This window comes from Aotus nancymaae, unplaced genomic scaffold (assembly GCF_030222135.1).
Source record: "Aotus nancymaae isolate 86718 unplaced genomic scaffold, 86718_ANA_hifiasm-v0.15.2.pri h1tg000029l, whole genome shotgun sequence".
Classification (NCBI taxonomy): Eukaryota; Metazoa; Chordata; class Mammalia; order Primates; family Aotidae; genus Aotus; species Aotus nancymaae.
In genome coordinates this window covers 65356667-65371355 of record NW_026988442.1, presented here as the reverse complement: position 1 = coordinate 65371355, position 14689 = coordinate 65356667, and the positions used below count along the sequence as shown (strand labels likewise).

Genomic DNA, 14689 nt, shown 5'->3' with positions numbered 1-14689 from the left:
TTTTACATTTTTTGATGTATCTGTGATTTTTGGAAGGCTTCTGCATTTCCTTTATGGACCCGACATCATGGATCCATTAAACATATTGGGAAACCAGCAGGTCAGGTGGCTGCACACTCTAGTTGCCTCTGACACTGAATTGCTCAGGGCCCCCTGCACGCCAGTGATTTGCTTTTCTTTGTGAGTTGTCTCTTCACTCATATTCCTAGGCTGAGTTCCCCAAAACAGTGGCTAGTACAGCACTTGTAACAGTTGTGGGTGCGTATCTGATCTTGCATGACCTGATTTTCAGGGTATTTTGAACAGGAGCTACCTATTATGGCTTGGGATATGGCTAAAGTTTACTTGACTTCCTTTCATAAAGTAACCAATAGAATATGTGACATAAGGCTATTATTGCAAAAGCAGAAGTAGTGGGTGGTGATTGAGCTTGGGCAGCATTGGGACGCAGACAGGCCCGCATCAGCACCGTCCTGGCCATTTGTAGGTTATATGACCTTGGGGGAATCCCCTCAACTCTCTGAGCCTTTGTTTCTTCCCTCATTAAGGAGATCATCCATTCCTCATTGGACTATTGTAAGGCTTAAGATCGAACATCTTTCAAGGCACTTGGAGCAGTGCCTGGGCTTGGGGTCTTTAGGCTATAACAATAGCAAACACTCAGATCCCAGCCACCCTCCCTTCTCCAGCTCCAGAGGACCAACCTTCTCATTCCCATTTACCCTGGAGTTCTTTCTTCTGAACTTCATCTAGCACCTGCTGTGCACCAGGGATTCATGGGTGGGGAGGTCAGGGACAGCTAAGTCTGATGTCTGGCCTTCAGCTTGCCTCAGTCCCTGTGGCTGACACCTGGCCCTTTGCTCTGGAATCTGGATCTTACAATCTCCTACCAAAGTCTCAGCCCAAAGAGGGCTCGAGGGCACCCTCTAACGGTGAGAAGATTCCATAGCTGCCACGTCTCCCCATCTCCTGAGTGGATGATCAGCCCCAGCAGTCCAGAGATACATTCTTGGATTCTGCTAGCTTTATTTTTCAGTTGAAAACTCAAAGGAAAAGGTTATGTTCCAAAAGAAATTTAAAAAACTTTGAATGCTCTAGCCTGGGGGCCCAAATTCTCAGGTGCCCCTGCCAAAACAGAGGCCCTCCAAAGCATTCAGTCCCAGTGTGTCTATCCCAAAGAGAGCAGCTCTCTGCCTGGGCTTCTGAAGAGCTATCAGTTCCCCTCAAAGAACTTCTTGCCTCAGAAGATCCCTGGATCAGGCAGGGAATGCTAGGACCAGGCAGCTGAGAACCTGGCTTCGTGTTCCCCTCTACACAGTCAGAAGCATTCTGAAGCGGTGGCTTCCCACATAGCTGTTGAATAAGTGAATAAATACCTTGGACATGAACAGGAGCCAGGTAGAGCTCTCTCTGCAGGGCTGGGACTCACTGGCTGTGCTGTCTCTTGGTTTACAGTGGAGCTGTGGAGGAAGCGGGGGAATTACCCAGACCAGTGGGAGAGTTTCATGTCCTCAGAAGTATTTTGAGCACAATAGCAAATAGCTCTTCTTCCCTGCATTTGAAGCACATGCCGTTCTGAGTTTCCCAGCATTCCATGTTGGTTATTCTGTCCCAGCCAAGAATCTTGCTCTTATCAGGGAGCTGGAATTAGAGTAGAAGGTGAAGGAGTTTGAAGTCTTTGGCAGCCTAGTGCTGGCTTAGACAAAATCTCAAACTGTAAAGAAGAGAGAAGTAAGGCCAGGCTATGGGACCCAAAGGAGAGGGGCCCCTGCTGTTTCCTGAAATAAATTATGCCGGGGCCCCTATTACAGCCCCTGGCCCTCCTTATTAAAAGGACATCTCCCTCTCCCCTTTCTGTAAGAGCAGCAGGGATGGGTCAATGAGTCCCTACACCTGCCAGGCCTTTGCAGGCAGTGGTGTTAGGCCCAGCCTGCTGAGTTCCTAGGAAATTGAACAAGCATCTATGGAGCACTCACTCCATGTCAGGCTCTGCCACCAGCACCCTGGAGACAGAAGACCAAGACATACTTCCCAGCCCAGGGGAGGGTGGAACCTTAGCACATGATGCATTGAGAGCTCGGGATGCATCCAACCCAAAGTGCAGGCTAAAGGGAACTCTCACTGTGTGGGTGGGATCTTCAGTACAGCTTGCAGTGGAGGGTGCTCTACTGTTTCCCCATCAAGTGTGGTGGTCAAGGGCACAGACTGGACACTCAGAGCTACCAGGGTAAGGAAGCACTCTTCTATCCCTCATCTGCTAGAAGAACTGTTTAAAAGATGGGATTTATTTAATTTTTTTGAGATGGAGTCTCACCCTGTCACCCAGGCTGGAGTGCAGTGGCTCACTGCAACCTCTGCCTCCCGGGATCAAGCAATTCTGCCTCAGCCTCCTGACCAGCTGAGATTACAGATGCCTGCCACCACACCCAGCTAATTTTTGTATTTTTAATAGAGATGGGTATGGCCAGGCTGGTCTCCAACTATTGATCTCAAGTGATCGGCCCGCCTTGGCCTCCCAAAGTGTTGGGATTACAGGCGTGAGCCACTGCATCCTGCTATTTATTTTTTTGAGATTGAGTCTCTCTCTGTTGCCCAGGCTGGAGTGCAGTGGTGCAATATCAGCTCACTGCAACCTCTGCATGCTGGGTTCAAGTGATTTCCCTGCCTCAGCCTCCTGAGTAGCTGGGACTACAGGCATGAGCCACCACGCCTGGCCAGGAAGTGCCCTTCTATCCCTCATCTGCTAAGAGCACTGTCTAAAAGATGGGCTTTAGGTGGCCTTTTCTGCCATCTCTTTCTACTACATTCTGGTTCTTTTTCAGTATGTAATTTTCAGTAATTAGTAAATTAGCTAATTGGCTAAATTAATTACTGAACTACAAATTTAGTGATTAGTAATTTTAATAATTTCTAGTTCCCTCTGAAATCTATAATCTCTGTCTAATAAGCCTACTATCTGAGTCCTGTAGGTCTGTGTCTATTATTGTCTGTGCTGGTTTTTACACTTAGAATTGTACCTCCCTAAGAGTGTTGTCTATAACTATGGTGTTCATAATCATATCATCATGCCCAGCACGGAGGTGCTCAATAAATGTACATTTCCAATGTCAAAAATTTTCAATGTGATAAAACAAAAAATTTACCATAACCATTTTAAAGCACATACTTCAGTGTAAGTACATTCATATTTTTGTGCAGCCAAACTCTGGAACTCACTAAATCCTGCCAAACTGAAAATATCCCCATTAAACAAGCCATTACTGGCTCTCCCAGCTCCTGGCTGCCACCACTCTACTTTCTGTCTCTGTGAATCTGATTACTCTAGGTCCTTCACATAAGTGGAATCATACAGTATTTCTCTTTTTGTGACTGGCTTATTTCACTTTGCATAACATCCTCAAGGTTCATCCATGTGCTAGCATGTGTCAGAATTTCCTTCCTTTTTAAGGCTGAATAATGTTTGACTGTATGGAGAGACTACATTTGTTTGTTTATCAGTCTGTGGGCACTGTGTTGCTGCTATCTTTTTGGCTGCTATGAATAACAAGACCAGCTCAGTCATGGAGACCCCCAACCCACACGGTGCTGAAGGAATTAAGAAACAGAGATAGAGAGCAAAAGTTGGGTTCGGAGTGGAGTACCAGGCATCTCACAGCATTTCCAGCTGAGAGTCCAGAGCAAACTCTGACCTACCTATTTATTCTTGACTTTACAGTGACAAGTTTTACAAGCGGATGCTCTGTGTTCTTTCATTGGTTAAAGGTTAACCAGGCAGCTAATGTGTTTACTGTAAGTTAAAAACAAACTAGAAAGCACTCTTTACAAGGGAACAATGGAAAGGGTCACATATCCTGTGTTCAAAGAACTAATTCATCTGGCATGAGACATATTTATACTGGTTACTGTTTTATAGTGCTTTGTGCAGTTTTCTGCTTTGGGGGCTCACTAGGTTTCCCTTGCCACCACTCTCAATAGGATTTCTCAGCAAACAATATGATTTCTCACACATGTCAGAATTTGCTCTCAACAACGCTGCTATGAACATCAGTGTATAAATGTGTGAGGCCCTTTGAATAGTAGGGAGTACACACCCAGAAGTGGAAATGCTGGATTATATGGTAATTCTTTGTTTTGAGACAGAGTCTCACTCTGTCACCCAGGCTGGAATGCAGTGGTGCAATCTTGGCTGACTGCAACCTCTGCCTCCTGGGTTCAAGCGATTCTTACCCCTCAGCCTCCTGAGTAGCTGGAATTACAGGACTGCACCACCACACCTGGCTAAATTTTGTGTTTTTAGTAGAGATAGGGTTTCACCATGTTGGCCTGGCTGGTATCGAACTCCTGGCCTCAAGTGATTCGCCTGTCCCAGCCTCACAAAGTTCTGGGATTACAAGTACGAGCCACTGCATCTGGCCTATTTTTACCTTTTTGATGAATTGTCATACTGGTTTCCATAGCTGTAGCTCCATTTTAAACTCCCAGTAAGAGTACACAAGGGTTCCAACTGCTAAGCATCCTCGCTAACAGTTGTTATTTTCTGTATGGATTACAGCCATCCTAATGAGTCTGAGGTGGCCTCTCCATGTAGGTCTTCTTCTTTTTCTTTTTTTGAGATGGAGTCTCACTCTGTCACCCAGGCTAGAGTGCAGTGGTGCAATCTTGGCTCACTGAAACCTCCACCTCCCAGGTTCAAGCAATTCTCCTGCCTCAGCCTCCCGACCATCTGGGACTTCAGGCATGTGCCATCACACCCAGCTAATTTTTCTATTTTTAGTAGAGATATGGTGTTACCATGTCAGCCAGGCTGGTCTCAAACTCCTGACCCCAAGCGATCCACCACCTCGGCCTTTCAGAGTGCTGGGATTACAGGCGTGAGCCACCATGTCCAGCCTCCCCATGTGGTTTTGGTTTGTTTCCCTAATAATTAGTGATGGTGAGCATCTTTTTATGTGCTGATTGGCCATTTGCATCCTTATTTGGAGGACTGTCTATTCACATCCTTTGCACGTTTCTGAACTGCGTTAGTTGGGTTTTTGTTGTTGCAGTGAAAGTGCTTTATCTATTCTAGATAGGAACTCTGTCACATGTAATTTGCACCTCTGTCCTGTCATTCTGCAGGTTGCCTTTTCACTCTGTTAATAGTATCCTTTGATGCAATCCAATTTGTCCACTTTTCCTTTTGTTGTTTGGGCCTTTGGTATCGTATCCAAGAAATCATTGCCAAAGGAAGCTCTCCTTCTATGTTTTAAGAGTTGTCGGCTTGGAATGGTGGCTCACACCTATAATTCCAGCATGTTGGAAGGCCGAAGTGGGTGAATAAAGAGGTCAGGAGTTCAAGACCAGCCTGACCAAGATGCCCTGTCTCTACTAAAAATACAAAAATTAGCTAGGCGTGATGGTGGGTGCCTGTAATCCCAACTACTTGGCAGGCTGAGGCAGAGAGTTGCTTGAACCCGGGAGCCGGAGGTTGCAGTGAGCTGAGATATCATGCCACTGCACTCCAGCCTGTGCGACAGAGTGAGACTCCATCTCAAGAAAACAAGTATAGTTTTAGATCTTACACTGGGTCTTTGATTCATTATTGAGTTTTTTTTTTGTTGTTTTTTTAACATGATATAAGGTAAGGCTTTAAGTTCATTCTTTTGCCTGTGGATATCTAGTTTTCCCACACCATTTGTTGAAAGACTGTCCCTTCCCTGATTGAAAAGTCTTGACATCCTTATTGAACTCATTTGACCGTATGTGTAAGGGTTTCCTTCTGCACTCTGTATTCCATTCCACTGTTCTCTCTGTATATCTTTTCTGCCATACCACACCTTTGACCACTGTAGCATTTAATAAAACATTTTGAAATTTGGAAGTAAAAGACTTCCAACTTTGTTGTTCTTTTTGAAGATTGCTTTGGCCATTTGGGATCCCTTGAAATTGCGTATAAACTTTACGCAATTTATAAGGGTGGATTTTCCTATAATTGAAGAAAAAATATCACTGGGATTTTGAAAGCAATTACACTAAACCTGTAGATCACTTTGTGTCCTATTGACATCTTAATGAAACTAAAGCCTCATAATCTATAAATACAAGATTTTTTGTATTTTACATTTGTTACACAACCAGTCTCTGGAACTTTAAATCCTGCCAAAGTCTTTGCCTCCAGGTTAAGTTTATTCCTATTTTATTCTTTGGACAAATTATTAGTTCTAACAGTTTATTTTATGCAGTGTTCAGATCTACAAAGATGATCATGTCATTTGTTAATAGAGAAAATTTTACTTCTTCCTTTCCAATTTGGATGCCTTTTCTTTTTCCTTTCTTTCTTAATATCTCTGGCTAGGATATCTAGTATTGTGAAACCAGGCATCATTGTTTTATTCCTCATCTTGGAAAACTTTGTCTCTCATCATTAAGAATGATATTAGCTGGAGGTTGTTCATATGACCTTTATTACGTTGAGGTTGTTTTGATTTCTAGTCAGTATGTTTTTAATCATGAAAGGATATTAAACTTCATTAAATGCTTTCCCTGTACTAATTGAAACAAATTGTCATGTGTTTTCTTCCCTTCATTCTGTTAGTGTGGTATCTTACATTAATGTTTTTATGGTAACCACCTTTGCATTCCAGGAATAACTCTCACTTGATCATGTTGTATAATTCATCTATGACACTGTTGAATTCTCCTTATTAGTATTTTCTTGAGCACTTTTGCATCTGTATTGATCAGGGATAGTGGTGTGTTTTCTTCTGCTGCTTTGTCTGCCTTTGGTATCAGTAATGCTGGCCTCACAGAATGAGTTTGGAGGTATTCTTCTCTCAGGACTTCTAAAGATGAGCAGTATTGGTATTGGTTCTATAAATGTTTGATACAAGTCACCCTTGAAGCCATCTGTTCTTGTTCTTTTCTTTCTTGTCAAGTTTTTGGTCACTGATTCTATATCCTTGGTAGTTATACGTCAGTTTTTCCATCTTCTATTTCATTTACTTCTGTTCTAACCTTTATTATTTTCTTCCTTCTCCTAGCTTTGGGTTTAGGCTGTTCTTCGTTTTCTAATAATTTAAGGTACAAAGTTAGGATTGCGGTTTGAGAGCTTTTTCCTTTTTATTTTATTTGACAGAGGGTCTTGCCACTTGCTGAGTTAGTCTCAAATTCCTGGGCTCAAGCAATCTCCTGGCCTCAGCCTTCCAAGTAGCTGGGATTATAGAACAGTGTCAATATGCTTGGCTGCTGCTGCCTTGTGTGTGTATGTGTGTGGGGTGGGGTTTGGGGGAAATGGATTCTGGCTATCTCACCTAGGCTGGAGTGTAGTGGTGTAATCTCGGCCCACTGCAGCCTCCTCTTCATAGGTTCCAGTGATTCTGCTGCCTCAGCCTCCCAAGTAGCTGGGATTACAGGTGCTTGCCACCACACCTGGCTGATTTTTAGGTTTCTAGTAGAGATGAGGTTTCACCATGTCAGCCAGGCTGGTCTTGAACTCCTGACATGAGGTTATCCACCTTTCTCATCCTTCCAAAGTGCTGGGATTACAGGTGTGAGCCACCGCCCTTGGCCAGCTTTCTTTAATGTAAGCATGTACAGCTATAAATTTCCCTCATAGCACTGCTTTTGTTGCATCCCATAAGATTTGATGAGTTTTGTCTCAAAATACTTTCTAATTTTCCTTATTATTTTTCTTTGATCCATAGTTTTGTAGTATGTTGTTTAGTTCCCATAGATTTGTGAATATTCTGGTTTTCCTCCTGCTATTATGATTTCAGTCATTTAAAATGTATTAAATCTTGCTTTGAGGCCTAATATATGATCTTTTCCAGAGAACATTCTGCATGTACTTAGAAGAATGTGTATTCTGCTGCTGGGTGAACTCATCTGTGTATGTCTGGTAGGTCCAATTTGTTAATAGTATTGTTCAAGCCCTCTGTTTCCTTCTTGATCTTCTTCTGGGTGTTGTATCCATTATTGAAAGTGAGTTATTGGGCCAGGCGCAGTGGCTCATGCCTGTAATCCCAGCACTTTGGGAGGCCGAGACAGGTAGATCACTTGAGGTCAGGAGTTCGAGACCAGCCTGGCCAACGTGGTGAAACCCTGTCTCCACTAAAAATAGCCAGGTTTGGTGGCATACACCTGTAATGCCAGCTACTCTGAGGCTGAGTCACAGGAATCACTTGAATCCAGGAGGTTGCAGTGACATGTCTGACGCCACTGCACTCTAGCCTGGGCAACAGAGTCAGATTCTGTCTCAAAAAAAAGTGACATGTAAAATTCGCCTACTGTTACCGTAGAACTATCTGTTTCTCCTTTCATTCTGTCGGTGTTTGCTTCATGTATTTAGGAGCTCTGAGGTGTGCTGCATGCACATTTATAACTGTTACATCTTTTTGGTGAATTGACTGTTATTATCTCTTAAAACAGCTTTTGACCTTAAGTCTATTTAGTCTGAGATTAGCTCCTCCTCCTTTTTTTTGGTTACCATTTGCATGGAATATCCTTTTTCATCCTTTCACTTTCAACCAATGTGTAAGTCTTTTACAGTCTTTTGATTGTAGAATTCATTTGCATTTTTAAAGACTATCATCTGACAAAACTCAGTACCCTGTTGGGTGACTGTGCCATGAGGCCCACAGCCAAGGGCTCAGTGAGCAGTTCCTCTGGGAGGACTCCAGCACACCATTTACGGGGCCTCCAGGTGCCACTCTGTGGATTGTTTTCTGCATGACTTTTGGTTTGTTTTCTCTCTCATTTTCTTCCTTCTGCCTTCCTTTGTGTTAATTGATTTTTTGGTGTGACACACTTAGAATCCCTTCTTATTTCCTTTTGTGTACATTCTATAGATATTTTCTTTGTAATTACCATGAGGATTACATAATACATCCTGAAGTTATAGCAATCGATTTTAAACTAGTAAGTTCAATCACACACAAATAATCTACTCCTTGACAGCTCTACCCTGTCCTATGTTGTTGTTACAAAGTATCTCTATATTTTAGAGAGAGGGTCTCACTCTGTCACCAAGGCTGGAGTGCAGTGGCACTGTCATAGCTCATTGTAACCTCCAGCCCCTGGACTCAAGTGATCCTCCATAGCTGCGACTACAGGTGCACACCACCATGCCTAATTTGTTTTTTTATAAATTATATATTTAACACAAACTTATGGTTACACATGTCTTTTAAATCCAATAAAATAATTAAAATCAGAGATATGAATCAAATTTCCAATAACACAGGTCTTTATATGTGGCTTCAAATGTCCACCTAGCATCTTTTTGTTTTGACTTGAAAGACTCCCTTTAGCATTTTTTGCAGTGTAGGTCCCAGTGTAACGAACTCTCTCAGCTTTTGTTTATCTGAGAATGTCTTAATTTCTCTGGTCGGGTGCGAGGTGGGAGGATCATGTGAGGTCAGGGGTTTGAGACCAGCCTGGCTAACATGGTGAAACCCCCTACTAAAAATACAAAAAGGTGATGGTGGATGCCTGTAATCCCAAATACTTGGGAGGCTGCACCAGTGTACTGCAGCCTGGAGGACAGAGCAAGACCCTGTCTCAAAAAGATAATAAAAAGTGTCTTAATTTCTTCCTCTTTTTCTTATGAGAGTTCATGATATGCCTTTATGTTGTAACTTATTGTTGTAACCGAGTGAGCGTGAAATCACCACTGAGACAAAGACTAGGCCAAATTACAGGGTCTTCATTGCTGGTGGTGATGAGGACTCGAGTCTCAAAGGGAGGGTGTCAAGACCTTTTATGCCTGTAAACCGCCTCCTGGGTGGGGGTGAGTGTGAGTGGCTTCAGACATTCCGAGGGCCAGGGAACTTTGGTCATTCCAATTGTTACTTAAGTGGTTCACAGTAGTCAAGATAATCGTAGTTTACACATTGTCTGGGTAGGGTGGGAATTACAGACCTTAGTTACTTATTACAAGTCGCAGGGGCCAAGATGGTGTGGGTTTGGACTGTTTGCCTGTCACATCAGGGTTACAGAGAGCAATTTCAATAGAAAGCCGACGTGTGGTTGAGGTATGCAGTTTTATGGGGCATTTCCCATGTCACATTATAACCACCTTTTAATTTGTCTTTCAAAATTTAACTATAATTGGTGACTGCTTTTCTTAAATGCTTCACTGGTGTCCAAGAGAGGGGAATAATTTAGCCCTTGTTTAAAAAATAATAATAATAAAGCTGGCCAGACATGGTGGCTCACACCTGTAATCCCAGCACTTTGGGAGGCCGAGGCAGGCGGATCATGAGGTCCGACGTTTGAGACCATCCTGGCCAACATGGTGCAACCCCGTCTTCACTAAAAACACACACAAAAAAATTAGCTGGGCTTGGTGGCACCTGACTGTAATCCCAGCTACTCAGGAGGCTGAGGCAGGAGAATTGCTGGAACCTGGGAGATGGAGGTTACAGTGAACTGAGATTGTGTCATTGCAGTCCAGCCTGGGTGACATAGCAAGACTCTGTCTCAAATAAATAAATAGGCCCTAAGAGGAAGGGAGAGGACCTTAACTGCAGATAATAGTCCATTGTTACCCTGTGGCTATAAATCTTCTGAGTTGCTAGTCCTGCCAGATGTTCTGTTGATGGCTGTAGTAGCTGACAGTTTTGTATTTACACGGTCAGAAAAATGAGTGCTTCTGCTTGATTCCCAGATTCTCCAACCTTCCCGTGGAGCCACACCACCTGCTGTCTTGGCACTTCATGAGTCCAGTGCTGCTTCCCGAGAGGATCTGGTTGGTAGACCATGACCTTGATTCCTGCCTCCAAGCCTAGCTTTATTCTCAGCAGCCACCACCTTTTTGGTACTAGAACAGTGCTTTTTCTAGTACATTCATAAGTGGATGCTGAAATCACAACCTGGCCATTTGGATGTTCAACTAATGCTTTATGCTGCAGAGTCCCTGGAACTCACCAACCCATGCCGGAACTCAGCAGAGCTCAGGTGTGTAGCACTACCTTGTTTCTCTATGCCTGGGAGTGCAAACATTGTTCATGTGTTTATTTCCCATTTTTAACTTTGGAGGTTTTGTTTTGTGAGACAAGGCCTCACTCTGTCATGCAGCCAGGAGTGTAATCATGCTCACTGTAGCCTTGGCTTCCCGGGTTCAAGGCATCTCACCTCAGCCTCCAAAAGTGCAAGGAGTACAAGTGTGAGCCACTGCACCTGGCCTACTTTTGAGCTTTGAGTTCTTTATATATTCTAGAGATGAGTCTCTGGAGATGAGTCCTTGGTCTGATAGGTGGTTTGTAAACATTTTTTCCAATCTGTAGCTTATCTTTCCATCTTTCTAATCGAGTGTTTCAGAGAGCAAAAATATGGTCTGGCAATACTCTGCCGCTATAGCAGGAGAGCAGACACAGACAGTATGTAAATGAACATGTGAATGTATCCCTTGAGTAAGTGTTCATTTGTGGTAAAGAGATCTCTAGACAGATCAGTGCTGAGAGGTTATTTCATTCAGTAATAGTTGAGCTGGGGATCGTCTCTAACCTCATGCTTACTTTCTCTTACTCCACTGTCTTCTGTTGCTGCTGGTGGAAAAGCAATTGTCAACATGTTCTTCCTTCTTTCCACCCTCCTAAGTAGCTTTTAGGACCTTTTCTTTCTCTTTTCTGCAATTGCGTTTGGATGGGTCTAGGTATAGATGGATTTATTGTATTGGGGATTGTGCCTCCTGACTCTAAAGGGTCCTGGGTCCTGTCTCTGTTTTCATTCTGGAATTTTTTTTTTTTTTTTGAGACAGACTCTTACTCTGTCACCAGGCTGGAGTGCAGTGGCAAGATCTCAACTCACTGCAACCTTCACCTCCTGGGTTCAAGTGTTTCTCCTGCTTCAGCCTCCCAAGTAGCTGGGATTACAGGCAAACACCACCATGCCTGGCTAATTTTTGTATTTTTAGTAGAGACGGGGTTTCACCATGTTGGCCAGATTGGTCTCAAACTCCTGACCTTAGGTGATCCACTCATCTTGGCCTCCCAAAGTGCTGGGATTACAGGGATGAGCCACCACACCCGGTCTGGAATTTCTTTGAGACATGTTGGATCTTCCCATGTCATCTGCCATTTGTCATATTTTCCAGTTGATTAATTTTCTCTTCTGCTGTTGAATTCATTATGTTTTAAATGTCTGTGAATGGCAGCCACTAATTCTGGCATCTGAAGCTCTTGTAAGTCCACTCCTCTTGTTGCCACTGACTTCTGTGCCCTTTTAGTGGGGCTTTGGCTGTGGCAATCATATGCAGCACTGGCTGAAGAAGCTCAAGGTAGCTAGTGTGAGAACTGAATTAGAGGTCCACCCTGGTAATGGGGACAAACCCCCATACATTTGCTCACAGAAGTCATCTTCTGTGTTGATGATGATTTTTGCGGTATGAGAGCAGAGGGAAAACGGGCTGAGCATTTTCTCTAAATGGGAATGGACATTCAAATCCCTAGTGAGGCTGGGTGCTGTGGCTCATGCCTGTTATCCAGCAGTTTGGGAGGCCGAGGCAGGTGGATCACCAGAGGTCAGGAATTCATGACCAACCTGGCCAACATGGAAAAACGCCTTCTCTACAAAAATACATGCCTGTATTTTTGGGAGGCTGAGGCAGGAGTATTGCTTGAACCTGGGAGGTGGAAGTTGCAGTGAGGTGAGATTGTGCCACTACACTCCAGCCTGGGTAGATCATAAATAAGAGAGAAAATTGACTCACAGTTCTACAGGCTGTACAAGCACAGCTCCAGCATCTGCTTGGCTTCTGGTGAGGCCTCGGGAAGCTTACGATCATGGCAGAAATAGGAATGGGGGCAAAGAGAGAGAGGAGGGGCCAGGCTGTTTATAAACAAACTGCTCTCAGGTGAACTAATACAGCAAGAATTCACACTTCACCAAACGCAGGATGCTAAGCCATCCATGAGGGATGTATAATCCCTCTAACAAACATGAGATTTGGAGGGGACACACATCCAAGCTGTATCAGTACGTAAATGTTTTGTTTTGACTTTTAGCTCCTTGAATGACAATTATTTGTTCTCCCTGGCAAGAGAGAGAGATAGATTTTTCCTCCAGCTGGAAGGCAGATGCCAGATGGGGCAGAGTGCCAGCCAGCTGGGGCAGCTTACCACACTGTGGAGGAGGGGCCGGGGCCCAAAGTTGCAGGCACACAGGTGGATGTAGGTGGCTGCCCGAGTGCAGGCAGGCTGGAGCTCCCGGATGCCACAGGGGTCCTGCACATGCAGGCTGAAGAATGGTTCAGGGTCCACCTGAAATCAGGGCCACCCAGTCACTGCCTCTAGCCTAGGCCCTCCTCCATGCCACTCCCCAGGGTAGACTGGGGAAAGGGCTTTCTGTGTGCCAGGAGCCAGGCTCACACTCACCACCCGGAAGCAGTTCCCCAAGCTGGAACAGGGGTCCTGGAAGAAGGCCCGGCAGGCAGGGCTCTGTCCTGGGCAGGTCGGCTGAGTCTTCTCGGTGTCCCTGCAGTCACCATCCACCTGACGAAACAGATGCAAGACTCAGGCCTCCCGCTGGACCATGTGGCTCCCCCACATACATCGGCCTCAGCAGGAGACTCCCCCCAACCCTGGGTCTGCAAAGACCTCTGCAGAGCCAGCAGGCCACCTGCCTCTCCTGGAACTCTGCAGCGAGCAGCCCTCTAGAGCCTCAGCCAGAGGGAGGAAGGGCAGGTGCACCTGCTCACCTACCAGGCCAGGCTGAGCTCCTCCAGCTGTGGGCCACAGAGCCATCCGGCAACATCAGCTCATTGCCTGCTTTATTGTTGTTGGTGCCCAGAGCCGGATATGCCTATGGGGAGGAGGGAAGCTGAGGAGGTCCTGAGAGCCCGTGATCCTCCCCCTGGGGACCTGTGTGAGAGACAAGCCTGAGGTGCACTGAGAAGTGGTAGAATCCCACCACCTCCACCCCAGACTCCTGGAACCCAGGGCTCTGGCTCCATACCCTCATCAAAGGAGGGAGAGAAAGCACAGGGACTGAAGACTGTATGTCCCCCCTGTCCCCTCCCCACGGCCTCAGCTCAAGTGGCCAGAATCCAGGCCCACCCTTTGTGTTCCTGGGCAGAGGGACCACAGAAGGGCCCACTCCACCCTTATCCCAGGGAGCCACATATCCCAGGGATGGGGGCAGAAAGCCCTGGGCCTCAGTGCCATCATCTCAACCACAGTGGCTGCCTACAGCCCGGGGACCTGTCACACTGGAAGCTGAGAATGGTGCATCCCGAAGAGGCTCTTGGTGGTGGGGCCAACCCTGCTGGGGCCCAGACTCACCGTGGTGCCAGAGGCCCAGAGTCAGGCTGCAGAGACTGGTAGGTATGTCACAGGAGATGGAGACCCCATCCTCACTAGCCAGCTCAATCCTGGGGACATCCCTCCTTGTCATGGCAGGAGGCAGCTGGAGGTCTGGACAGCTCTCCCCTTGCAGGTAGGAGTTGTATAGCCTGTAGGCCTGTGGACCAGGGGGAGTACACAGGAGGACTGACCCACAGCCAGGGGACAAGCTTGAAAGTGCCATCCCCCAGGCAACCTGCCACAGGCACAGGTCTCCAGGGGAAGCTCGGGCCTCTCCTCACCTGCAGGCTGGGGTAGAAGATGAGGGTCACGTGGTTCAGTTCCAGAGTCAGGGCCATGATCCCCAAGCCTGTCCGACTCAGCATCAGGGAGAATGTGTTGTGAGCAAAGTCTTGGGCCAGGAGGATGTT

The 14689-nt window shown here is 45.7% G+C and overlaps 1 long non-coding RNA gene across 2 annotated transcripts in view; it reads left to right on the top strand.

The window, feature by feature from the left end:
- The window catches only part of LOC105732768 (uncharacterized), a 73670-nt gene that overhangs the window by 30522 nt on the left and 28459 nt on the right, over positions 1-14689 (top strand). For both annotated transcript variants that reach the window (XR_010344605.1, XR_010344604.1), the window contains exons 2-3: positions 7809-7876; positions 10646-10935. This is a non-coding gene — a long non-coding RNA (uncharacterized LOC105732768). The remainder of the gene's footprint in view (positions 1-7808; positions 7877-10645; positions 10936-14689) is intronic.